General features: G+C 43.3%; 1 pseudogene; it reads right to left on the minus strand.

The window, feature by feature from the left end:
* Positions 1-3,576: 3,576 nt before the first annotated feature.
* On the minus strand, positions 3,577-4,573 carry LOC102502597 (glyceraldehyde-3-phosphate dehydrogenase-like; annotated as a pseudogene).
* Between the last annotated feature and the right edge of the window lie 3,962 nt (positions 4,574-8,535).

Consider the following 8,535-nt stretch of genomic DNA (forward strand, 5'->3'; position numbering starts at 1 on the left):
TTTTATTTGTTTGTCTCCCTTTGTTGTGATGTTCTGGGATGGCTCTGATCACTAAAGGGACTGAGAGTACCATCAACACACAGAGTCATTTGCACCTGCGGCAAAGAGAACCCTCACGATTCCTCTTAATGGAAAACGCTATTGGGTTTTAAAGATGATAGGCTCTTACAAGTGACTTAATGGATCTTGAAGTAGGTTATTGACCCAGTGTGGACCTAACCTTGCTGATGGTCCGGATTTGAACTTCAGCTTCTCAGGTTGGCGTGTGCTGGACACTGGCGCTGTGGTAACCCTTAGGTTACATATGTTGTTGTTGTTGTTGCGGGGAGCTGGGAGGGGTCGGAGGAGGAGCATGTAGTTGTTGTTTTTGTAGCTTTTTTGTTAATTAGAAGAAAAGAGATGGAACCTCGGATGAGAGTCTGCAGCCCATTCTTCATTCTCTCCAGCGCTCCGGGTAATGGTATTTAACGGAAAGACAAATCCATTCATCTTCCCGGCGTCCCGGCACAGGGAAGCTGTGCACGCTGCTGTCAGAGAGATATTAGGGGCTATAAAAAGCCATTCGATTCCCTCCCATCCTTACTCTCACTGTGTAACCCCTTCCCAGGGAGACGGGCGCACAGGTTGCTGATTCTCCATCACCTGGAAGTTTGGGGCCTCGTGGCCATTTCATCGAGATTCAGATTGGCTTTACTGTTCCATTCTTTTTCCTTTTATCTCCATCATTTCTCTGCCAGAGGAGGCAGCACCATGGGAGGATTTGTCTTTCTGCCTATTCTGCCGACTTCTAAAAGAGGTGGTTGCTGTGCCCCTGGGGACAAGAGAGCAACGCAGTCCCTCAGGACAGGCAGCAGCAGAAGTGAGCTCCTTGCCCCAATGCCTGCACTTCTGAACCAGGTGTGGGGCAACAGATACCCCTTCCCGCTCTTGTTTCTAGCCCTGGCATCTGCACTTTATCTCATCTCATCCAGAAGTGCCATTACAAGGGATGCGCTGGTCAGCATCTGTCCCTACTGATGATAAAATTGTCCTGGAGGAGAGATACATTTTCTGAGGATTTTTGTACCCTGCTCTTTGTTCTTTCATTTTGTTATGTTGTAGTGTCCCCCAGGCTTCTGGCCACATCCCTGTTTCCATTTCTGTTTCATGGTGAGTTCAGAGAATTCAATTCTACACCCAGTTACTGAGCAGGGAATCTGCCAGGAACTGTGGCAGGAAGGAGGGGTACCCCAGGGAACAGGATCTAGGCTGGGCTCCCAAGGAGCAGGTTTACTGGAGGAGACAGACATGCACGGAGGTACATTGTTGTCACCTGAGGTGAGGAATGATGCACCCATAACAGAAGTATGAATAAAGCACATTGAGGATGAATTCTAACAAGGGCACACTTTATACATGTGCTGGCATTTTATCTGGAACTCCAAGAATGGTGAGGTTTCCACACCCACAGAGGAGGTGAGGCTGGAAGGGTGGAGTGGGGCAGCCAGCAAAGGCCCAGAGGTGTGCACTCACGTGTTGGGAGAGTGCAGTCACTTAGTGCAGTCTGAGAGTGCTTAGGAGAAGCAGGAGGGAGACTCAGAGAGGACACTCAGAAAGGTCAGTGAGCATTGTGGGGCTTTGACTGCCACACCAAGGAACCTATGCTCATACTCTAGTAGGTGAGGGGAGAGCTGACAGAGGTTTAGGAATAGCAAAAAGGATGGTCAGAGGTGAGTTCAGAAGACTACCTCTAGGGGCCAGCAGGTTGTGTGGGTTAGGTGCTGGACGCTCCCACATGGCTGACCACTGTTTGAGTCTCATACTTGGTGGCTTGCTTTCTCATCTCCCCCGACCCCTCTCTCTGGTCAAATGAAAATAAACGAATGATAAATAAAAATTAAATGAATAATTCTTAAAAGAAAAAAGAGACTCCCTTTAGAGGGACTGGTGTGTGGCGGATAAGGTGGATGGATAACATGTGGATGACTGCACAGTTCTAGTCCCAGACCTGGTAGTTTGAAAAACGCTCTGAGTGCATATGCATGTGTGCCCAAAATCCTAGGAGGAGTGGACCCCTGAAACACTCAGACAAGAAGCCATTTTGAATGCACCAGGTGTGTCCTGGTGCATTCAGGTACCAAGGCAACTAAAGCTGTGCTCTAAGCCTCATCTTCTAAACCCTCAAAACACCCAGACAAGGGTCATTGAAATTCTCAATGCTTATTGAACCTCCTGCTTTAAGAAACTTCTTTTTATAAATCTGAACTTGTAATCTCTTTCTGCAGATTTCATGTTGAAAAACACAGTAGATTTTGTCACAGAATGACCAGAAACCACTGCAGAGGCACGAGAAATATAAATATGAGAAACCAAGAAAATATCTCTCCCTAAATGAAAAGAACAATCCTTTATCATCCACAGACAGTACAGTGGAACTCGTGGAAATGTCTGATAGAGATTTCAGAATATTCATAGTGACAAAACCAAATGAGATGCAAGAGCTGAGAGACAATGAACTCTAGAAGATGCAAGAGAAAAGAGATGAATTCCAGGAGGTGAGGACGTTCTTGTACGATCTGAAAGAGGAAATATACACCATAAAAAATAATCAAATGGAACTGCTAGAGATGAAGGTTGCAATACAAGAAATTAAAACTTCCCTCGAAAATATCAAATGCAGATTAGTCCATGCAGAAGATCGAATCTTGGTTGTTGAAGGCAAAACCTCTCACCTAGAAAAAAAAAAAACAATAAAAAAAGCCCGGAGAAAATAACCAAAAAAATGTGAATACTATATGAGAAATACTAGATACCATTAAGTGCCCAAACATCCGGATAAATGGTATCTCAGAAGGTGAAGAAACTAATAAGGGCATTGATAATCTATTCCATGAAATCCTGGAAGAAAACTTTCCAAATCTAGAGAGACATTCAGACCCAAGAAATACAAAGGATCCCCACATAGAATTAACCCAAGATGATCTTCTCCAAGGCACATCATAGCCAGATTGGCAAAATCCACAGACAAAAACAAGATACTAAAATTGGCAAGAGAGAAATGTCAGCTTATTTATCAAAGTTATCCCATCAGGCTAACATCAGTCTTCTTATCAGAAACAATGCAAGCAGGGAAAGAATGGGAAAATATATTAAAAGTGTTAAGTGAAAAACAATTTCAACCCAGAATACTATACCCAGCAAGATTATCCATCATATGGGAAGAAAATATAAAAACATTCTCAGATAACCAAAACCTGAAAGAATTTACCAACACCAGACCAGCTCTTAGAGAAGTTCTGAAAGGAGTGCTTTACCGGTAAAACTAAAGACACATACAAAAATAAGAGAACAAAAAGCATTATGACTTTTGAGTGAAATTTAACAGTCTTTTTCTTTTGTTTTGGCCGATACAGTGTACTTTATTGATGGTTCGTGACCAGGGGCTCCCCAGCCCCTCCTCTTCTGCAGGGGTCTGGGATGGAAACTGTCAAGGAGGGGAGCTTCTCAATGTGGTGGGGACTGAGCGGGAGCAGGGCCTCCCCAGCAGCTGAGGGCCTCTTTTCCTCGTGCTCACGCTGGGGCTGGTGGTTGGGAGCTCTACTTCTTGGAGGTCATGTGGACCATAAGGTCCATCACCCTGTTGCTGTAGCCAAATTCATTGTCATACCAGGAAATGAGCTTGACGAAGTGGTTATTGAGTGCAATGCCAGCCACAGCATCAAAGGTGGAGGAGTGGGTGTTGCTGTTAAAGTCGCAGGAGACGATCTGGTCCTCGGTGTAGCCCAGGATGCCCTTCAGGGGGCCCTAGGATGCCTACTTCACCACCTTCTTGATGTCATCATATTTGGCAGCTTTCTCCAGGTGGCAGGTCAGGTTTACGACTGACATGTTGGGGGTGGGGAAATGGAAGGCTATACCGGTGATTTTCCTGGTCAGCTCCGGGATGACCTTGCCCACAGCCTTGGCAGCCCTGGTCGATGCTGGGATGATTTTCTGGGCAGCCCCATGGCCATCATGCCACAGCTTCCCTGAGGGGCCGTCCACAGTCTTCTGGGTGGCAGTGATGGACTGTGGTCATGAGTCCCTCCATGATGCCAAAGTTGTCGTGGATGACCTTGGCCAGGGGGGCCAAGCAGTTGGTGGTGCAGGAGGCATTGCTGACAATCTTCAGGGAGTTGTCATACTTTTCATGGTTCGCGCCCATCACAAACATGGGGGTGTCAGCAGAAGGGGTAGAGATGATAACCTTTTTGGCTCTACCCTTCAAGTGAGCCCAAGCCTTCTCCATGGTGGTGAAGACACCGGTGGACTCCACAACATACTCAGCACCAGCATTACCCCATTTGATGTTGGCGGGATCTTGGTCCCGGAAGGTGGTGATGGACTTCCCATTGATGACAAGCTTCCCGTTCTCGGCCTTGACGATGCCATTGAACTTGCCATGGGTGGAATCATACTGGAACATGTAGACCATGTAGTTCAAGTCAATGAAGGGGTCGTTGATGACCACGATATCCACTTTGCCAGAGTTGAAGGCAGCCCTGGTGACCAGGCGCCCAATACGGCCAAATCCATTTACTCCGACCTTCACCATACTGTCTCCATGCGGCTGGCACTGCACGAGAAGCCGCAGCTGTCTGTCGAATGGGGAGGAGCAGAGAGCCCTGTCTTTTTCTTTACTATGCTTTGTTGTCCCAATTTAAGGATTTTGCTTTCTTTTGAGCTGTTGATGGAGTAATTTGTTAAAATGTTTTTTTTCTTCTTCTTGTTTGTTTCTTTAAGTGGAAACAAACTTTTCTCCCTTCCTGACCCCTTTAGAATTGGAAAATATTTGGGAGTATTTTTATTTTGTGGCAGAATGGTTATTTGCGTAAGTTCAAAAATACCTGCTGCCTTGAATCAGAAATTGGGAATACTTGTTATTGGACAGGGCTTTGACTATAGTGTGATTTCTGAAGATAACCCAGAAAACTATGGAACTAAGGTAGATCTTAAGTAAGCCAACAGAAGCTCTTGGAAAGACAGCCTGGCACCATAAACAGTTCTGTCTTGCAGAGAGGATTAAAAAAGCTATATGAAATAATTCATACCATAAAATAACCCGAACTTTTCTGGCCCAACTTTGTAATCAGTAGAGACTGCAAATGAGCAGCCACAACCAGAGGATTATCTTTTTTTTTTGAGAGAAAGTTTTTTTTTTTTTTTTTTTTTTTTTTTTTGTTTTTTTTTTTCTTTCTTTCTTTCTGTTTTCTTTTAGTCAGGAAACTGACATGTCTCTATCTCAACAAGTCTTGTAGAAAGATATATCTAGTTGTAGTGTGTAATAATGATTGAAGAGGTTATAACTTGGAAGCAGAGAGGCTGATTTTGGGTTATTTGAAGGTTATAATCCAGTATATAATCTACCAAGAGTCACATGATCTGGCTACCCTATCTTACCAGGCCCAGTGCAGGCCCTTCTTTTCTCTGTCCTCCACCCAACTGCCATTGCCTCAGTGTCCTAAATGCCCTAGGTCCATTCCTCATTAGTCTCATTACAGAATACTTGGTAGGCAGGGCTGAATTGAGAAGGTTTATGTGTGAATTGTGTGCTGGGTGTTTGTTTTTCAACAGTTTGAATAGTTGATGTGTAAATATCTTATTAAAAATATTTAAAACCTTAGTGTCTCTGTTGTCATATAGTCACAAATGAAATTATAACAAATATTTCAAGCATTAGCTTTAAAATTCAGTTTTTTGAAATTTTGAAAGTTGTTTATTAACTGTCAAGAACTATGGAGTATGAGCAGAAATTTTTTTGATATGTAAAGTAAATGTTTGTGGGAAGATGCAAAAATAAATAAATAAATGATTTAAAAAAAAAAGAACTGTAGGAGAAAAAAAAAAAAATTCCAGGAGGAGAATACAGGAGAAGGGGGGGGTTGCAGTGTGGCTATCCCTCCTAGGGGTGTGTTTTTTTCTCTTTCTCTTTCTAGCAAGCAAATGTACCCTATAGCAAATTAAATAATAAATAAATAAATAAGGAAAAAATAAAAAAGAAGATTCCCTGTAACAGAGCTACAGAGAATAGACTGGAGAGGTGAAGGATTGCAGGGAGAAAAAAATACCTGAAAGAAGGAGAGAGATCAGCAAAGAGGAGGCCCTTGCAATGGCTCTCAGTGCCAATTCTCCATTTACTAGATGCTCCTAGCTGGGAGCTGGGCAGAAAAATCGGTGACCAGGGTGAAACAGTTAGAATGGGGCTGAGCTGCAGAAGGGCTTGTATGCAAGGATGAGCCATTCATATTAGCTGTCTGCAGAAGGCTAGTGGGCAGCGAGTTGTTTGAGTATTAATAGAAGGTGCTTTAGTCCCTGTTCTGTCATTACTACCACCCAGCAAGATGGCTGGAGGTGTCTCTTCTTGGGTCAGTGAATTATGGCTGGAGTTTGAGTCATGTTGTCCAGACTTGCTTCCTTGTGGCCTTCTCCCATGTAGTACGGCTGTGCTCAGAGAAAGGGAAGTTGTTGTGAGCTGTGGAGCCACATTAATTGGTGCCCACGCTGGGTGAGGGGCTTGGAGGAGGAAGAGGTAAGTTTTGTTTTGGATGCATGTGAGCTCTCCAAGCAGCTTGATAGCTAGATGTTTTATATGAAGAGAACTTGGATAGATGAAAGGTGGGAAAGAGACCAAAGTGGGAAGGGATTCAACAAGGTTGGAAACACTGTAGCTATTGTGTGGTTCAATAGTTTTGTTTGATTTAATTTCTGTTGATGTATTTTTTATTTTACTGAAGTATCCATAGGAAAGTGCACACATCTTGAGTAGACAGCTCAGTGAAGGTGGACATGTGTGTACACACCTTTGTACCAGCAACCAAGAACAGATGTAGACTATTTCTCTGACTCCAGAAGGTTCCCTTGTGTCCCTTCTTGGACAATTTCTCCACCATCCATACTAGAAATAATTGGTATTCTGACTTATACCACCACAGATACTACCGGAAAGAGATGCCTGTTCCTGAACCTTATATAAGTCTTTTTGCCCAAACTGTATTCTCTCTCTTTTTTTTTTTTTTTTAAGATTTTACTTGACTTTATTTATTTATTTATATTTGACCAGAGAGGGACAGAGTGAGAGAGAGAGAGAGAGAAAGCTGCCAGGTCTGGGACTTGAACCATGGTCAGCCATGTGAGAGTTCAGGGCCCTTAACCACCACACCACCTGCTGGTCCTGAAACTGCATTCTCTTTAATCTGATCTCTTTTGTTCTACATTGGGTCTATGTTATTGAGAAAAGCAGAAGTCAGTCTTTTTCTTGCTGTGTAGGATTCCATTTTATAGATATGCCTTTATACTATGGTGGTGTCAGTCTTTTACATTTTAGCCATTCTGGGGCCAGGAGGTGGTATTGTGGTTAAGGCGCTGGACTCCCACGTGGCACAATATGGTTCCAGTCCCAGACCTGGTGGCTTGAAAATCACATTGGGCATGTGTGTGTGCATGCCCAGAATCCCAGAAAGAGAATAGAGGAGAAGGGATTGCTGTGTGGCCATCCTCCTGGGGGGTGATTTCTCACTTTCCCTCACTATCTATCTGTCGAGTGCGTGCACCCTGTGGCAGAAACCTTTAAAAACTTTTTTTTTTTTAGCCATTTTGTTGGATGTGTAGTGGTTTCTCTTGGGGTTTGAACTTGCATTTCCCATATAACTGATGGTACTGAGCCTTTTCCATCTCTATCTTGACCATATGAATATTTGTGTGTACATGTGAAACACGCTTTCAAGTTTTTGTCCAGTTTTTCTCCCCCCACCTCAGGTTTTTTTTTTTTTTTTTTTTTTTAGAGATTTTCACTGTAGGGCGCGTGTGCTCGCCAGACAGACAGAGAGAGACAGAGAGACAGAAAGCGAGAAATCACCCCCCAGGGGGGATGGTCACGCTGCAATCCCTTCTCCTCCATTCTCCTCTCGGGATCTTGGGCACGCACGCACACACGCCCGGCGTGAGTTTTTAAGCCACCGGGTCCGGGACGTGAACCGCGGTCGACTACGTGGGAATCCAGCGACATAGCCATTACGCTAACTGCTGGTTCCCACCTCAGGTTTTTCTTGACATAAGTCCTTAGTTGAATATGTGTTTTGTGAGTCACTTCTTCCAATCTGTCATTTTTCTTTTCTCTTAATGTCTTTAATGAACACAAGTTTCACTTTTTAATGATCAATTGTTTATTTTATGGTTACAGCTTTTTCTGTCCTGCTTATATTTGGCTACCCTGAGTTACTCAAATTTTGGAGATTTAAAAAACTCTATTCATGCTCAGGGAATGAATGTAAATTTAAAAAAAGAAATTTCAGAAAAAAAAATACTAAAACTGTTACCAAAATTTAAAGAAAAAACTGTGTTTGATGACCACAGTAAGCTATATAGCCCCAGCTAGGTACTATTTTATAGTATGTTCATTCTACTCACTGAGGTTTATGCCTAAAGTCAGACATAGGTTCTTGTGTATGTATGTATCAGCTGTGCTTGCTATTGCAAATATTTAGACAAATTAAGTTCATTAGCAAATCAATTAAATGG

The sequence above is a fragment of the Tupaia chinensis genome, unplaced genomic scaffold (genome assembly GCF_000334495.1).
Source record: "Tupaia chinensis unplaced genomic scaffold, TupChi_1.0 Scaffold000610_1, whole genome shotgun sequence".
Classification (NCBI taxonomy): Eukaryota; Metazoa; Chordata; class Mammalia; order Scandentia; family Tupaiidae; genus Tupaia; species Tupaia belangeri.